The sequence below is a fragment of the Hirundo rustica genome, chromosome 5, assembly GCF_015227805.2.
Source record: "Hirundo rustica isolate bHirRus1 chromosome 5, bHirRus1.pri.v3, whole genome shotgun sequence".
Classification (NCBI taxonomy): Eukaryota; Metazoa; Chordata; class Aves; order Passeriformes; family Hirundinidae; genus Hirundo; species Hirundo rustica.
The window spans coordinates 39,493,641-39,511,583 of record NC_053454.1 but is presented as its reverse complement, the minus strand read 5'-3'; the positions used below and the strand labels follow the sequence as shown (position 1 = coordinate 39,511,583).

The 17,943-nt window shown below is 40.6% G+C and overlaps 1 long non-coding RNA gene across 2 annotated transcripts; it reads left to right on the top strand.

Moving 5' to 3' along the window:
- The first annotated feature begins 888 nt into the window (after nt 1-888).
- Nucleotides 889-6,892, top strand: LOC120752955 (uncharacterized). Of its 2 annotated transcripts, none has more exons than XR_005700890.1 (4): nt 889-1,007; nt 1,357-1,467; nt 6,252-6,333; nt 6,800-6,892. It is a non-coding gene; the product is annotated as an uncharacterized LOC120752955 (long non-coding RNA). The 2 variants fall into 2 exon arrangements; XR_005700891.1 differs by lacking the exon at nt 889-1,007 and adding an exon at nt 1,184-1,273.
- Nucleotides 6,893-17,943: the final 11,051 nt, after the last annotated feature.

The window sequence follows — 17,943 nt, the reverse complement described above, 5'->3', positions numbered from 1 at the left end:
TTTTCCTGTCCATTGATTTCCCTACATTGGGAAATATCAGCCTTCATTAAAATTTCAATTAATACATTCTGTAATGCTCTTAATTAGAAAACTAGAATTAAAAAAGGAAATGTTAAAGCAACTGAGATATTTCAGAGATTAAGTTTAAGAACAAGTTTTGACAGTTTTTAATTTCATTTTAAGCAAACACTAAGTCCTCTGAAAAAAAGAAATTCACTTTATGAATATTTAATAAGCTATTAATGACATCTGTAAGCCTGTTGGAGGTATAAGCAAGAAGTAAAAAAAAAAAAAAAAGTAAGTAAAACTGCTAAAAGAATTAAACATAATATACGTAACCCATAATTAAAAGTAGCTTCTTTTCCTCTATAATCAAAAGTTGATATCAGTTAATAACGTAACAAACCTTTGGGATGCGTCCATGAAACTGCAGTACTAGATGAAGCACATTATGCCTGCAATGCTTTTTCCACAACAGTGAACAGTTTCTGTCTTCTGCCTTATGGACTTATACAAGATAAATGCAACACAAGGAATAAAATCAAAGGGCTGAAATCCTGTTGTCAATAGAATTCAAACACTTGAATTTAAACCAGTGCTTTCCTTCCATACACTGAAAAAGCTAACAAATACAACCTACCCCAACATTAAGTTAAAAAAAGAGCAATCAATTACCTTCTGCTCTACTACTCTCTTGCAAGGAATAAGTAAGAGGCTCCAACATACACCCAAGCAATAAATAGTAAATGGTATCTCATGTATTTCATGGTTTTAGGCAGCAGAGAGGTCTTTAAAAGAGGTCTGTGGTTGGTGGCAATGGTGTTAATAAGCCCTTTGGTTTCTTTTTTTCAACAAAATAATTGGGCTTTCTGCAGCTGTTATTCATGAGTAATTTGGGGCTTCTCACCTGTCTAGGTGAGCTCTGATACTAGAGCATATTTAAAACATAGAGTGGAATAAGGATTCTCAGCTTTGGGAGCTGAAGAAACTTTTTTTTTTATATTCTAGTAAGTAGAGATTTTTTTTCTCTATTCTATTTATTCTTGAGAATTAGCACAGTAGCTTTTTCTTCTTAAGGCCCACTTTATTCTATATATGTGTTTTCCTAATAAGTAACAGGCTTTTTTTTTTTACCCCTAGGACAGTAGAGGCAGAGAGGATTGCTGCTGGGAATCCCCTGCAACACCATTGGTGTTTCAGGAAATTACTTAAACCTGTGTTTTCCTTGGGCAGTCTGTTACCCTAATTGTTAAGCCTTGCCTGCTAGATACAGGTGAAAGCTGTGTGCCTGCTCAATGCAGGGAGCATCTATCCAGAGCTGCTAATATATTGATCAAGGTTTGTTTCTCTACCTAGGCATATGCAGAACTTCATGCTGAGGAGAATTTTATAGATGTATTGGTGCTGGTTCAGGTGCATGATCTGAAGCATATACAAGAAACCACAGGAAAAGAGACCTGGTTCTTGGTGAGTGCAGAAGTAATGTGGTCTGTTGATAATGCTTGATGTGATTAACTTAATTGATGTATATTTTTGTAAAGTTCCTGTAAAGTTCTAGAGGTATGGTTTAGGCTGTTCATCATATTATGATGTGACCTAGGGGCTTTGTTCACGCTCTGTTTGTGAGCTGGTGTTTTGTGGCAGAACTAAGGAGTCTTAAGATGCTTGTAGTAATACCTATGAGCCTGAAAGGAGCAGTTTAAATCTTTAATGGTCCATATATCAACTTCCATTTTCCTGGGGTTTATTATGTGTAAAGCAGGTGCTGCTACCAAGACTTCATATACGCTCTTTCCTAAACAAAATTGTGGAAATGGTTTCTCAAATATACAGTCTCACAGAACTGAATGACTTTCCTTTTGCTACTAGTATGCTGTTTTTGTAAGCCTGTTCAATAACACTTAACCCTTTCACTTAATTTCATTCTGGTTTTGATCTGTTTATACCAAGTCCTCCATCTAGATGTGTATAGAAGCATTTGACAGAGTCTCTAGTGATTGATTCCTTGCTCCCTTTATGTGGTGTGTGCGATAAGGTGCTTTCTTGCCAGGATCCCTAAGGACTTGTGCTGTGCTAGCAATAGTTGGTAAGTGCTTTAAACTGCTCCATGAGTTACATGCTCTTGGATGAGGAGGGTGAGTGTTATCTATGTGGGAAGAACAGGTCTCATAATTCCCCAGCAGAGAAAATTTTTTCTTAACCAAATGCAGGGTTTATGAATCTATTTGTCTCACCAGTGGTAAATCAGATTTATGCGCGTAGTAGGATAGTAAGGATGGACTCTTTCTGCTTAACTATACATATTCACGGTAAATGAGGCCAAAGGGCACAGAAAGCAATTGTCATGTACTTCTGAAGAGTTATCGCTGTTGAGTCTAGAATTGAAATTAAGGCCTCCCAAACGGGAAACTTCTCTGAAACTTGCAAAAGACAAGCATGGATCTACCTGAAGGATTTGAAAGGGTAACATACAGAAGCTACATTGGACATCTTAAAAGTGATTTTTAGTGCCTTTGTATATGTAATGTGCAGCATCTGAGGAAAGTTTCACTTCACTAGAAGTGTTTGTTCATACTGTAAAATTCAACCCCTTCACAGGTTTAACTTCAAGAAACTGAACTCATGCCTGGGCTTTCCTTTGACAATTTTATTTTCCTTGTTGATAATGTTTCCATAGTATTTATTAAATTAGTAATTAATATCTGAAAAAAAATCTCTTTTATAGAAGCTAATCTAATGAAAAAAAAATTGACTGAATAATGTCCCTTTAGTAAATAGCTGTAATAGCCAGTTGATTTTTATGGTCTCACCATTTTGTACTGGCCCTAGGGATTCAAGATTTTTCTTCCTCATGCTAATGTTGTATCTACTAGAATAAATGTGGTCTGTCCACAGGCAAATAATTAAAAAAATAAGTATTTATTTCCTGTAGTGTGCTGCTAAGGTCTACCTTGTGTCTTATTAATCAAAGTAAGAAATACTGATTTGGGAAGCTAGCTCATCACATCAGACATGGCACAGACCATGGAAATGCCTCATAGCCTATGCACATGAAGTCTGAGTTCTGATATAAATGACCACCTAAGTCAATATCTTCTATTTAGACCTGAGCGTACAAAAGGGCAAAGGAGCAGAATTTCCATCTCAGATGTCTAGTAAATAAAAAAACCGAAAAACATCAGGTGATATTTGTCAAGCAAACTCAGTGCATCCACTTGGCATATGTGGATGGGAAATTGCATCCTTTAGCTGAAGTCCTGCTTTTCAGTTTAATATGATTGTTTGGCTGTACTTCATCTGCTTTTATGTTACATTTAACTGTCCTTTGAGGGACCAAAGTGGCGTGACTGCAGCTAGGGAGGGAGCAGGTAGTTAAGCAGTAGTGTGATCGAGGTTGGTGTATACATCTAGGTATGATACGTGTTTTCAACCGCTTTGTGGAAGTGGGATGAATATTTAGGTAGTATTGGCTTCCCTGTTTTATGACTAAGAGGAACAGAAGTTGCTATCATGGTGTCTGTGATGTGCAGGGCTTTTTTTTTTTTTTTTTTTTTTTTTTAAAGAACTAGCTGCAAGTATTTTCTCCTGTCTAGTTTCTGATTTTTCTCTTGCTTCAGGGCAAAATATTCCACAACTTTCATCTCAGATGGTGAGAATGCTCATGGGTTTTCCCCAAACTATATACTCCAACTTGAGAGAAATTGCTGTGCTAGTGGTTAACTGTACAATACACTTCTCGGTGAAGTGGAGAGGTTGGCCTTGGCTTAGGAGGTTTGTCTGACATAAGCATTAGTTAGGCAAGTCATTGGACTGACACTCTTATTCTAATTGGTCAATGGTTGACCCAAACACCCAAGGGATTTTCCAAAATGGAGACTGAGTAAAACTGCTTGTAGTGAAATATGACATAAACCAAAGCCAGAATATATCTTCTTCCTGGTTTAATTAAATGGACTTCTTTTTTGTCTACTTGGAATTCTGGATATGGTGAGCTAAAAGTTATTTTGAGCTTTACTGACATTGGGAAGCCTGGATCACATGTGTTTTGGTAGGCAGTTCAGGGACATCCAGAGTGCAGGAAACTGGGTTTATAATTAGAGCAAGTGACTGGCCTTTGGTTTAGCCAGCAGGCCGTTTCAGAGGTGGGAAGTGTCTTGGGTTGTGTAGCAGAGGGGGCTACAGGAGTGGCTTCTGTAATAAGGGAGTATCAGCTTCCCCCATGTTTGATAGAGCTGGTGCCAGCCATCTCCAAGATGGACCCACTGCTCGCCAAGACAGAGCCCATCAGTGCCAGTGATAGCTCCTCTGGCATAACAGAGTGAAGAATGGGGGGGAAATAGCTGTGCAACAGCACATGCAGCCAGAGAGAACACATGAGAAGAGCAGCCCTGCAGACACACAGGTCAATGAAGAAGGAGGGGCAGGATGTGCTTTGGGCACTGGATTCCCCTGCAGCCCATGGGGAAGATGTTGGTGAGGCAGCTGTGCCCCTGGAGGTCCACAGTGAAGCAGGTGGATGCCCAGAGGAGATTTTTACCCCGTTGGAAGGCTGTGCTGGAGCAGCCTCCTTAGCAGGACCTGTGACTCTGTGGAGAGAGGACCCCACACTGGAGCAGCTTGGCTGCCAGGACTGGTGACCCCAGAACAACCTGTTCTTGAAGAATTGCATCCCGTGCAAGGGACCCATGCTGGAGCAATGGCCTTTTTTGAATGTCATGGTATGAATGAACAGCCAGACATGGAGTCCTCTTGTACAGTAGACTCTAGTAGTTTGCAAGCAAGTGTTCTACAAAGGCAGTATCCAGAAATCTAAAAAAAAAAAACAACAATAACCCTTAAATGTAATTCTGGCTTGCTGTACAGTTCATTCAGAGCTTGGTCATAGAAGGTGAGTTAAGGTGAGTTGCAAGGGTCTAGCACTCAGCTGGGAGCTGTAGAAGACATTCAAATTTTGTATGCAAAAAACTACTTAGCAGGAATGCAAGATAAATGTGGTTAGAGTGCAGGCAAGCTGCCAGCAGCCTGCCACAGACTGTTGTGTAACTGCAGGACAGTTATAAATCAAATCAAATCATTTGTATGCTTTTTCTCATTCAAGGTAGATGTTAATCCCTTAATATCTTAAGGCAGTGACTCATCAGGTGTTAGGTGCTGTATGGGGGTTAACAAAAAGCATCTTGAGCAACTTTATTGTTAACTATTCTCACCAAACCAGAAATGCTGCTAGGTTTTGATTTTACTCCAAGATATCCAGCTTCTGTAGCATGTGAAAAATGTTGTGTTGTATTAGTAGTGATCCTGTTCCTCATCTTAAACATATTGGAAGCATCTATAACATATGATATAATAAGAACAGATTGTGACCCTCATACCCCCGATTTGAATTAGATTCTTGCAATCCGGTTCTATCCAGGGACTTATAATTGTGTTCTTAGCAATCGTGTATGCTAATTATCTATAATCATGCTGTGTAGAAAAAAATTGTGTGCAATATGTAACTTCCCTCAAATGGATGGCTCTCCTAGCCACTTGGTAATGTTTCTTTTTGATGCTGGCTGGAGAGAAATCTTGCTGACTTTTCTCCTAGTTTATTTCTCTTCTGAAAATGAATTGTAAGACATCTGTGCTTCATTGGAAAGCAACTGAACAGACAACTGAAGAAAACCAGGAGAATGATGAGAAAGTTACGTGCCTTGGGCGTTTGGTAGCTTAATCTGTTCGTCCATAAGTGAATAGGTTTGTCTTGTAGGAATTTATTTGTGGAGGCCTGTGTCTTTGGTAGTATATGGAGACAGGATAATTCACCTTTGTTCCTTAAATCAGTGTGTAGAATGTATTAAAAATGGGTTGGCATGGCATATGCTGTGATCTGGGTGGTCTGATTCAGTAGTGGAATAATCACAGAGTTGTTAAGTCTGGAAAAGACCTCTAAAATAGAGTTGAATCGTTAACATTAGCACTGCTGAGTCCACCACTAAACCTTGTCCCTAAGTGCCAAATCCACACTTTTCTGACTAGAGATTGTGATTTCACTGCTTCCCATGGCAGCCTATTCCAACGCCTGACCACTCTTTCCTTGATGAAATTTTCCCTAATATCCAATCTAAACCTTCACTAGTGCAACTTTAGACCATTTCCTCTTGTCCTAGCTTTTCTTACTGGTGAGAAAAGGCTGACCACACCTTGCTACAAGCTGCTTTCTGATAGTTGTACAGAATGAGAAAGTCCCCCCTGACCCTTTGTTTCTCCAGCCTAAAAAACCCCGGGTCTCTCAGCTGCTCCTCATCAGACTCATGATCCAGACCCTTCCTGGGCTCCATTGTCCTTCTCTGGGTGAGTTCCAGCACCTTGATGTCTCCTTCTTGTTGAGAGGGGCCCAGAACTGAACACAGCACTCGAGGTGTGGACTCACCAGTGCTGAAGAACAGGGGGACAATCACTGCCCTGGTCCTGCTGCCCACGCTATTGCTGATACAGGCCAGGATGCCCTTGGCACAGCTGGCTCATGTCCAGATGCTGTCACCAGCACCCCCAGGTCCTTTTCTGCTGGGCAGCTTTTCAGCCACTCTGCCCAAGCCTGTAGCAATGCCTGGGGTAGTTGTGGCCAAAGGGCAGGACCTGGCACTTGGGCTTGTTGAAACTCTCTGCAACTGCAGGACCAAGTTCAAATGTTGTATCTGGTCTTGTGCTTTGCTTGGAATGCTATGTGAGCTTATTTGCATTAAAAACCACATGAAAGTCATTGTGGGACAGATGGAGATTAATCATGGCCTGATTTTTTTTTTTTTTTTTTCTACAGAATATTCGGGAACTACCACAATTCCTTCTCTGACAAGATAACTTTTATTTTAGACCTTTGTCCCCATGAATAAACGTAACATATCAGTCTCTCATGATGACTTATTCTGTATTTCATCTAGTTGGCAACATTAGAAGCTGAAAGTAAACTGTGATAACTTTTCTTGCTCATTCTTTTCAGCTATTCAAGAAAACCTAAACACTTCAACAAAACTCTGAAAAAAACCCCTTTTCATTAAAAATTTGACTTAAAAAAGAAACAAGCCAAATAACTGGGAAAGCGTGCTCTGCTTTTTCAAGAGGTGGTAGTTAAGGCTGCCCATCACCTTTCCTTTGGCTAGTTTTTGCAAAGGAAATTTGCCCAATTACCTAAATACAGGCCGGTTTTTGCTATGAGGTCTGAAGTGGATATGAAGTGGACTCTCTGGGGCTTGATCAAGAGAAGACAGCTGGGAGTACTTTCACTTTGCTGGCCTGGAAACAGGTCCCTCATTTGTTATATTCCTGCTGGAGATCTGTGTGTCTGACTCTCGTGTTGAGATTGAAGTCAATAGGAGGTATCTTAGTTAGACTGTATCATAATATATGCACAGACTAAATGCTCACTTTTGTGCCTTTAGTTAGTGAATCTTTTGAAAGCAAACCAGTTTGAGTCAATGGCATTTGGATGTGTGGTTTTGATCAGTCTGGAATTTGACTGCACCGGTTCATCATCCAGTCCATGGCAGTAGCGTTATTGCCTGTGGTATGTCTTGGCTCTGAAGAGCAATGGGTCTTTGGCCTGGCTGAACCTCCAAACGAGAGGTTACTGAGAGTAGGGGAAGGGTGACCTGATCTTTTCTTTCTGTTCCAGGCCCAGAAAAAAAAGTTTTTCCCATGGTCAGCCATTTGACTGTAAACTTGGCCACACTAGTTTGAGTGGTCAAGCTCTGCTGTGTCCTCGCCAGCCCCTTTTCAGGATGATCAGCCCTGTTCTTGCTGGCAGGCAACTGTTTCAACATCACTTGCTTCTACAGAGAGACTCCTTATATCAAGTCCAGCCTATTTAACAATTTTGAACTAATGTCTGATTTAAAACTATTTTCAGCCTGTAATTACTACAATGAAAATACCAAAGAAATTGATTTCTTATATTCCTCACATTATATTACTCTGGATTCCTGTCTAAGTGCCGAGGGGTTAAATATGATTCATGTAATCTACTTTCCCACTAATCATTTATTCAATTACCTATTAGAACTCAGGCAAGAAAGACCAAAAAAAGAAAGGGGAGAGACCAACCTGGAGTATATATTCAATAAAATGCTACAAAAACCAGCCAATCATTAATTATCTAAGCAGCATTCTGCAAGTCTTTTAGCCATGATCTCATTACTGTAATTAATTGTAAGAATCATTTCGTAAACAGAGCACAATAAAAGTATATGCAGCATAACAGCATCCAAATTAAATCTAAATCCCAGAATGAATAACAGAGAAAGCTGGAAGACATTACTAAGAGAGGGCATCATTGAAGGAGATCATGTTTCAGTGTCAAAATCTGGTGGGCTACTTGTGCTGCAGGAGTAAATCAATAGTGTTGCACTGAAAGGACTGGGCCAGATCCACTTTGGTGCAATTAATCACTACTCCATTAAAGCTTGGAGAGGTAGGGGTAGCTTCTTAGCCAGTAAAATTGGATTTTCTTTTTGTAGCTTCTGGGACTGGCATGTTGGCAAAGCTTCTGTGCTTGGCTAGTTTTTTTGCACTGAATAGGTAAGATTGTCCGTGTACTTGAAGGATTTAGGAAATCTGTTCCCTTTCCTTTTAGTAGTGGAGAGGTTCTTGAAGGATTTCACATGTCGAATGTCTCCCCTCTAGCTAGCTTTCTGTAGTCCTTCACTTCTGATAACAGCAGCCCTACTCTATTTTTTAAGACTGTTTCTACAATAAATAATTAAAGTATGCAGACAAATCCCACAAACACCTGCTGGGCTTCTAACAAAGTTATTTTATGATACTTTCAGGATTCTACATTTAATATTCCAGCAGCACAACATGTATTGCCTTACTACCCTTTTGACTGCAGTATTTTGTCATCCTTTTCTCCTTTTCATTTAATTTTTCATTATTTTTTCTGAGGATCAATGTCAGGATTCATTTAAAAGCTATAAAGCAATATATATAAAACAGTCCCAACAACCATAGGCTTGGTTATGCCATTGATTTTGTTTCTGAGCAGAATTCCCTGCTGTCTGCAATGGTGAGTTGCTCAAAGATATTGACAGTGTGTACCTCTCTACAGGGAATTTAGACTTAAAACACAATACCTACTGTGTGAAGTGCATTAATTTTGGGGTAAAAACTGTATTGTACAAAACCCCCACCAATCTCCCCACCTCCACCCCAGCAGACTCTAAACTTTCCCTGACTGTAGAAATGAGTCTTCCGGCTGTGATGTCAGGGAAACCCCTCATTAATTCTTCTTCCTCTCCCTGCTGAGACCTGACAGGGTACTGGACTGCGGTCCAAACCGAGCTTCTTGGGACAGGGTAGGAGGCTGATGGTTTTCTGTATGGAGGATCACCCTTGTCTGTTGCTCAAAGCCGTTGTTTGTTTTATCTGGACGGATTGGCCAAGGTCCAGATTTTGAGGAACTTTAGGACCTTGTCTTGCACTGTACTGTTCCTTGCTAGCAAGGGCTGTACGCCTGCCTTGATGTGGTACCGTGCCCATATGTGGGTCAGGATGGGCTTTGGAAGGTTTGCTGTGACACTGCAATGTATTTATTAAGCTACTGCATTCAGAGCACCCCTTAAATCCTCCCTCAAAGAAAATTCTACAGAGGAAACGTAGAATGCTTTGTTAATTCAGATTTTAATGGTGAATGCCCCATGGACATCCCTTTGATAATCACAGTTTGCTTCTGTGAGCAGGTCATACCTTCTTAAGTCTGCAAATTCCTTCAGGTAAAACTGAGTGTTAGCTAGTTCTGTAGATGAGTAGAATAATAAAAAGTAGAACTTTGACCTCTGCCTGTTTTGCAGGTAAATAAATAGTGGAAATACAGCTAAGCCAGAGAACAGCATTTTTTTGTGACGAAGAGAAGATGTTTTAAGTCACTGACTAATTTTGTTTTTAAAGACTTAAATGTCCTTAAAGCATTTTTTGCTTTGGAAGGGTGATTCTGATGTTTTATAGAGTCAGCCTCATGTTTAAATTCATTTGTCGTCAACAATGCACTGCTGCTGCATTTAACAAGTGTATTTTAACGGTAGGGTTAAAATAAATGCCTTTTTTCCCCAGTAAAAATAAAAGTGCACCATCTGTATGAATTAATAATTTCCAAAGTAATAAATATTATGAACTTATTCTAAGACACGCTGGGATAATATTTTTCTGGTTTTAGACCATTAGCCAATTTTTACATATGCTCTGGCACGCTGGAGAGATGCCATGCAGGGGTCTGCATTTTTTATCTAGTGCAGCTGTTAGATCGGTTTCATTGCTTGAGTGATGCATCATGTCAGCGAGCCCTGGGGAATATGTCCACTCCTCTGGCTAGAGTAAGGACCCCAGGACCCTCCACGGGATACAGGCATGACTCCCCCTGTGCTGTATCCTTGTCCTTGGCAGGGCAAGAAGGTGTTTGGTTTCTTGTGCTGGGAAAGTTTTGGTCATGTGCAGAACTTCTTCATTCACTTTTGGGGTTTGGCAGACTGGGTGTCCAAATCCTGCTTTGGGTACTGAGATACTTGGGATTTGACGGAGAGGTAATGCCCTTTGTGTAAGGGCATCTGTTTATCTGGATTATATAGCATGGAAAGCATTTGTGGTTCTATTGACCTTTTCTTGTTTGCTCCTTCTGTGCAGTGTATGAAATTAGATTATTTTTTAAAGTTTAGCTGCTTAGGAAGGTTTGGGAAAATGTTAGCTGTCATAAAATGTAGAGTGTTTTGTATTGGAAATAGATATTACCTTCCAGGTAGCAGTAATAGCTATTTTTCATGAAAGAATTACATGGTACTTTCCGTTGGCTTTAATCCTGACCCCCAAAGAATAGATTTTACCATCTGCATGATAACTGAGTTTGGGAAATAAGCTTCTAAAGGAATAGTAGATGCATCGTCTGTCCATGTGGGATTATTAAACTGGAACAGCTACATGGTATTTTGTCAGTTGTCTCCCATCTTCAATTTGAAACACGGACAGCTCAGTTTCTCCATTTACAGCTTTGAATATACTTGAGAAACTAATAAACTGAAATGACAGATACGGAGGGATTACAGGATATCAAGCAGTATTTTCCAAATGGGGTAACAACTGCTATGAAAAAACATTCTATCATAATAATGAAAGTTATCTTCTTACATCTTCTGCTTGATGGTCTGGAATCACCAAAGAGATGAAAATTTCCCCAGCAGCAAAATACTCAGCAAACCTGCTGTGGGACTTTTGCCAGTGGTTCCTGCTCTGAATAACCAATGTAAATAAACCCCTCCCCATTACACTGGACAATATTGGATGAAGCACTCTCTGCTGCTTAGGCTGACATGAATCTTTTACTGCTCTGAAACCTCCCTTTTGCGGCATCTCTGTGAAACTAGTGAGATGTTAGTGATTCTGGGGGCATCTCACCAGGCTCTGGGACAGTGAAGGAAACCATTGGAATCACTCTCTGTGTTCTTTCAAACCACGGGTTCCTCTGGGGTGTGTGCGAAAACTAGAGAATAGATCTGATGGCTGTGCAGAACAGTCCCTTCCAAAGCTTTCACGGGATCTGGGATCACTGCCTCCCCGGCGGATGAAACTTTACTGAAAACAAGTGAATCCTGAGGCCAGGGCTACCTGAACTGAGTCGCTATGAGTTCAAGGATCTCGTGCAAAAGGTGCTAGCAATAGCCCCGTGGCAAGTGTGCAAAAAAGAAGAACATCTTTGCAGTGGATTATATTTGGAGGAAGTACTCTAAATTTACATTAGAAAGTTTTCCCTTGTAGGACACTTGAATTTTTGCTGGGTCTTGCCATACTTAGAATCTCAGGACAAGAGTACTGTTTTTTATTGTTTGATTTCAATCTAGAAAATCATTATTTGAAGGGAATCTTCAGGCACAAATGTAAGTACTTGCTTACCAACATTGTATTAATGGCCTTTCTGAACAAAGGTGACCCTGAGTACAGGAGAATTTTTCTTTCTCCATTGTCTCTGGTTTTGTGACTCACTTAGTGATGAAATTTAACATAGTTTGCATAGAATTGCATAAGTGCATTGCAGGGACACTCCACAATACATAAGTATAAATTAAATTTAACAAGGGCAAGTGCTGGATTCTGTGCTGGGATGGGGCAACTCTGGATGTGTGTACAGACTGGAGAACGAGATGATGGAGAGCAGTACTGTGGAAAGGGACTTGGGGGGTCCTGGTCAATGGCAAGCTGAATATGAGAATTTTCAGGGCAATCAATCAATGTCCCTTTATATTTCTTCATTGCCTGTGCTGCCTGCTCTATAGCCTCCCTTCCTCCCGAGGAAGCAGGCATAAGCAAGAAGGAGATACTGCAACTTGCCAGAGAAAATGGGTTTTGCAGTTTCCTAGGGTTCTAAATTTTTGGTAGAGTTACTGAGGAACTGGGGGGGGGGGGGAGGTATGTGCTCTGGAAGTGGAGGTCACTGGCATCTTGAGCTGTTGTGGCTGCAGGCAATGTAAAGTGGTCAGGTCAGGACTTCTCTTGTATCCTGCTCCCCCCTCCCTCCCTTTCCTGTCCCTAATGGGCAGTGTGAATTGTCCCAGGATAAGAATACCAGGTGGTAGTTGTCCTAAGAACACCAGGTGGGAATTGCAGGAGGAGCTGTCTGGATGCTCCAATAATAAATACATTGCAGAGATAGGGAGTCTGTGGGGATTGCCATTGACTTTGGTACACATCAGCCTTCCAAAGGGTATAAAATGCACCAGGAGACTGGACTGACTGTGCAAACTGGCCTTCCAAGGTTGCAGGCAGCTTCCAGGTGTATTCCCCACCTTGACAGTGATGCTTGCAGGGTACATCCAAATCAAAGATGGGTAACACTCATGAAGATGAGGAACACTCATTCTTGGATGGGCAGGTAAAAGCAAACTCTAAGATTGTTCACACAGAGAGATCAAATTCTAAAGTAGCTCCACAGGTGCTTTGTTATTGTGACTTCTGCAGGGCCAAAGACTGCAAATCTGTACATTTCTAGTCAAACCTATGAATAATATAGCCCTTTAAAATATTATATACTGCACTGGCAATATTTGGATACTGTATGAGCTGTAAGTCTTGTCATAATCCTCCTCAGAATCAGTGTTATATTTCTTGCATCCTGACTGAGTGCCTTCTCTCTATTTCTTTGCGGTCACTGTGTGAGAGCAGGTGAAGTGAGGTGATACCCCCTCTCCTACCTGATGGGCCATAGGACTTGTGGTAAGATTATCAGGAGCTTTTCTGTTTAGGTAAAACTTCATGTCATGTCTTCAGCGGCATCTATCCTGCAGGAGAAAATTCACTTCGGGATCAATTCACTGTGACTTGTTTCTGTTGCTGCCCTTAAATAACTCTTTTCATGGCTACATGTAACAAATTGGAAAATTGCTAATATTATACTTGTGGCCAATATATTAATTACTATTTTGTGATTTCAGTATCTCTCTTTCCCTTCTAACAGTGCCAGCATAAAGTTGAAGCTGTCTCTATAATTAATCCATTTTTAGTGCATTCCTGAAATAAAGCTTTTAGAGCATAGTATCGATGCATTTATGGTGGCTCCTCATACAGTATGGCACAGCCTGTGTTATAAAGCACAAGTAACAAACATGTAAATTTCAGCTCTGCTGCAATATCCATAGGTTTTTAATACATTACAGACCTGAAAATGTTAAATTCAAATGTTAAGACTGGATCTGCTTTTTTTTTTTTTTTTTTTTTTTTTTTTTTAGAAAATCATTCATTACTTGGCTTTGAATATCAGATAAGACTAATTTCTGGCACATGACTTTTTGGTGGTTTTGTATTGCAGAAAAGCTTGCAATCCTCAACACCCTCTCCATTCTCTGCAAACATTTAGAACAGCTATTTTCTCCTTCAGATGACAATTTTCATTTCAAGCAGGCTACAAGAGGTCATTCAACTAATTTATGTGGCGATGAGGGAGGGTTGGTGGCACAGGCTTGAGAAATCAGGGAGATATGCAGCAAATAAGGCTGCAAAAATAGTTGATGAAGTGCCATTGCTGTCAGCATTTGCAACTGCAGATTAAGGTGTTCACATCCTAATTTAGCCTTGTGCTTGAGGCACACCATTAACCTCCTGACAGCTAGCAAAGTGCATGCACTATGGATCACCTGATCCATTTTTTTCTTCCAAATGTTGACTGTTTAAGTGTTGCAGAAGTATTAAAACTCTCTGGCCACAGGCTCCTGTTCTAATTTTAAACTAGAGTGATTGTATGGAGATATGGAGCTGATGCTATTGAAAGGGGCAGCATGTTGTCTCTGAAATACAGACAACGTTCCCAACTATTGTCACACACATCAACAGCCTGGCTTCTCCTCTCCAAGCTGTGTGTTTCAGCAAATTCCAGAATAATAAAAATTCAGACCATGTTATCTTCTATGAGTAATTCTCCTGCTTATGCAATGTTATTCCAGGAACTGTACTCTGCCAATGCCAACAATTGGCACAGATTTTGTTCCAACTCTTGCCCTGCTCTTAAGCAGATTTTAGCTATCGCAGTAGATTATGCTGTGTGGGCTATTTGTTTTTCTGTGACAGTTATGTGTTAAATTTGATATTTGAAAGATTGGCCTTGTTACAAACCTTACATGCATTCATCTTGATATGGGGTGAATAAGAATAAAATAATTTTCTCATGCTGTGCATCAATCACACAGATTCCCTGAAACGTTTTAGGTATATCCAAATCCAGCCAATAAATTGCTTTCATAAAAGGTAGCCTAAATCCTCAGATTTGTTGGGCAGTCAGTGTGAGATCCCAAAATCTAGTTCAGTAAGGCACAATGGAGAAGAGGCTGTTCTGCACCCAGGTGACAATAGCAGCATCTTCCCTCCTCTTCAGCTTGTTGCAAAGTGATCCCAGAGAAGGCGCATAGTTTAAAATGGACAGAAAACCACTTCCAGTAGGATTCGCTATAAGAACAGGTTAGCTTCAAACCGTTCCTGGATTTTCTTGTTTTCCCCTCTAAGATGCAGAGGTTTTCATGATACTTTGATCCTTTCAGTACTTCTCTTGGTGGGAAGAAAAAATATCATCTTGTTTTCATTGCTCTGTCTTGAACTTTCTGAAGTTTTTAGCAGACTCCTGCTGCGGAAGGTTTTTTGCTGAGGTGCACACCGGTACTGATCTATTAAGTGTAACATTGTTTCCTGCTCTTCTGTCAGCCCTTTTCCCTGTGCTACAGCACCATAAATGTTTGCAAGTGCATAAAACTTTTCACTTGCATGAAGCTTCTGTTTTTTTTTTTTTTTTTTTTTTTTTTTTTTTTTTTTTTTTTTTTTGGGAACTTGCTGTCTCTAAAAGAAAACAAACTAACTGGTGTATGCCTTGGATTCTGTGATCCTTGGTGTTTGAGTAGTGACTACTGAGTTCCAGGAGTGTCAATGAAAATCAAAGTACCCATGCTGCTGAGTTTTTTTCAGCTTGTGAACTGTGTTCAGGATGGATGCAGCAGCTAAAGGCTTGGTTTAGATTTTGATGTCCTAGAGAGAGTAAAATCACTGCACTCATCGAATGAGTCACCTCCTGACTGGGTGAGTCACCCAAAATCAGTGAGTGTTTGAGTCACACCTCAACTGGGTACTGACTACTGTACCATGAGGAGATGGGCCCTGCCAGAATACCAGTGCTACGGTTCACAGGATGAACCTCCTAGAAACTCTTTTTTTTGCAAAGGACCCTGGGAGCCTGGATATTTCTCTGTGTGAAAGAATTATAGTTATATATCAGTTCTTGTAACTGTGTGTGTAAATACATGGAAAAAGAAGAAAAACCTTCCATAAGTTCTACTCTTGGAGAATGACTCAGGAGCTGCTAGTGTAATGGAATGACTCTTCCATGACAGGGAACAGTGGGAAATGGTGTTATCGCTGGCTTTCCAATATATTTTCTTTACCATGATCTTCTCCTTCAGACATCTGGGCTGTTAAGGATGCTTAAGAAAAGACTGGCAGTTTCTGAGTATGCTTTGGCTCGTTCTCAAGCTGTGCTATTCACGGTGCTGTTATCCTGAGCCATGCTAGGGTTATGCCTTACTTTGCAGTAAAATATTATTTCTGGTGACCTCTGCACAGAGGTGGCAGCAAGGCATGATTTTTCTTCTAGTCCGTTATAAGACTACAGTGGCCTGATGAAGGACAAAGTCAGTATTATAATATCCTATGTTTGTGTCTCTACTTTCTGCAGTGGAAGGGTTTTGTGCTCTTAAGAACTGTGGAGGCAGAGAAGGGGAATACATCTATTTGAGTGCTCCTTGATATTGAACCATCACTGAAAGCCGCTTTGAATAAAAATGCAAATAAATGGCATTGTTAGTACATGATCCAGAGTCTGAATGAGTGCTAGTCTTTTACCATTACAGTGGCTTTTTGTTTGTGATGGAGATCAGAAAGCCCCAAATTCCTGTACTAACTTTACTGACTGTAACAGATGGCTTATAATGGTTGGGCACAAAGGGTCAGAGTGAAAGGGGTAAAGCCAGGCTGGTGACCAGTCACTAGTTGGGTTCTGAGCCTCATCCCATTTCTCTTCAACACCTTTGTTAATAACCTGGATGCAGTCCCATCGGCAGGGACCTGGGGGTGCCGGTCCATGGTAAGCTGAATGTGAGTCACTGAGCCCTGGTAGCCAGAAGGGCCAGCCCTGTCCTGGGGGCATCAGGCACAGCCAGGGGAGGGACGGGATTGTCCTGCTCTGCTCTGCACTGGGGTGGCCTCACCTCAACTGCTGGGGGCAGTTCTGGGTGCCACAACATAAAAAAGATACTGAGCTGTTAGAGAGCGTCCAGAGGAGGGCAAACAAGGATGGTGAGGGGTCTGGAGAAGAAGACTCAAGGGTACTAAAACGTATTATTTAAGCAACTGTCTATGCATAGACAACTCATTCTCAGTTCCACCTGTGGGCCAGCATTTCTTATTAAAACTTCATGCACAGTGCCTTTCAGGGTACCAGCCCCTGCTTAGAAGTAACAGACATTACTGTGAGTTTCTGCAAGCACTTGTTTAGGAGAGTTCCACCTTGCACATTGCAACTTGGAAAACAAAACTGTACAAGAACAGTTCCAATGAAGCGTGGCCATGCCTGAGATTGTAAACTAGAAGGGAGATCTCTGTCAGTATTTCCTAATGGATCCTTTCTGAGAAAAAGTATAAATTCACCATTTTTCTAGAATGCTGCACTTCTATTCTAATTTTTTTTTTTTTTCAAATTCAGTGCCTTTATTATGCTTCTAGCTGCTCTGTCACATTTCTGTTCTGCTCTTGTGGAATCCCATTAGAGGTGTTTACTGAGGAGATGGTGTTAGGACTACTTCAGGCTGTGGTGTGTCAGGTGACAGTTTCTATAGTGGTTTTGAACCACAGTCCAAGATGGGTTTTTTTGATCATGTAGGCAAACAGAATCTTAGATTACAACAAGTTAAGTATAAAGAGAATATTGCTAAGCTTTTGTACAGAAGGGTTTGTTAGTTTTCACATTAATGATCCTCTCATAAATCCATAAGGCTAATGTTTTTGGTCCCCATTAACTTGTCAGTGCATAAGTGTCAAGCTAAGAGAAGCCTCTTCAACCTGTTTCTGACACAGTATAGTGCTGCCTCTCTCAAGCTTTTATGGACTTGCATTAAGGCAGTGCCGAAAGACGGGTTTTTTTAAAGGATTTTTTTTCAAACCTACATGGTACAAAATGCTGCTGTCTGTATGTATATCAGTTGTGTGTATATATATTTATCTGCAGCTGACCTGAAACGTCTCAGTGACAAAAGCCATTTCAATGGCACTTTCCAAAATATGCTTGTGTCTTTTCCTTCACTTATCACCACCTTAATGTTTGTTTTCACATACCTGAAAGCCCACCACTACAAGTGTTTATTCTCCTTAAATGCCTATCTTGCATAGTTTTATGTATTT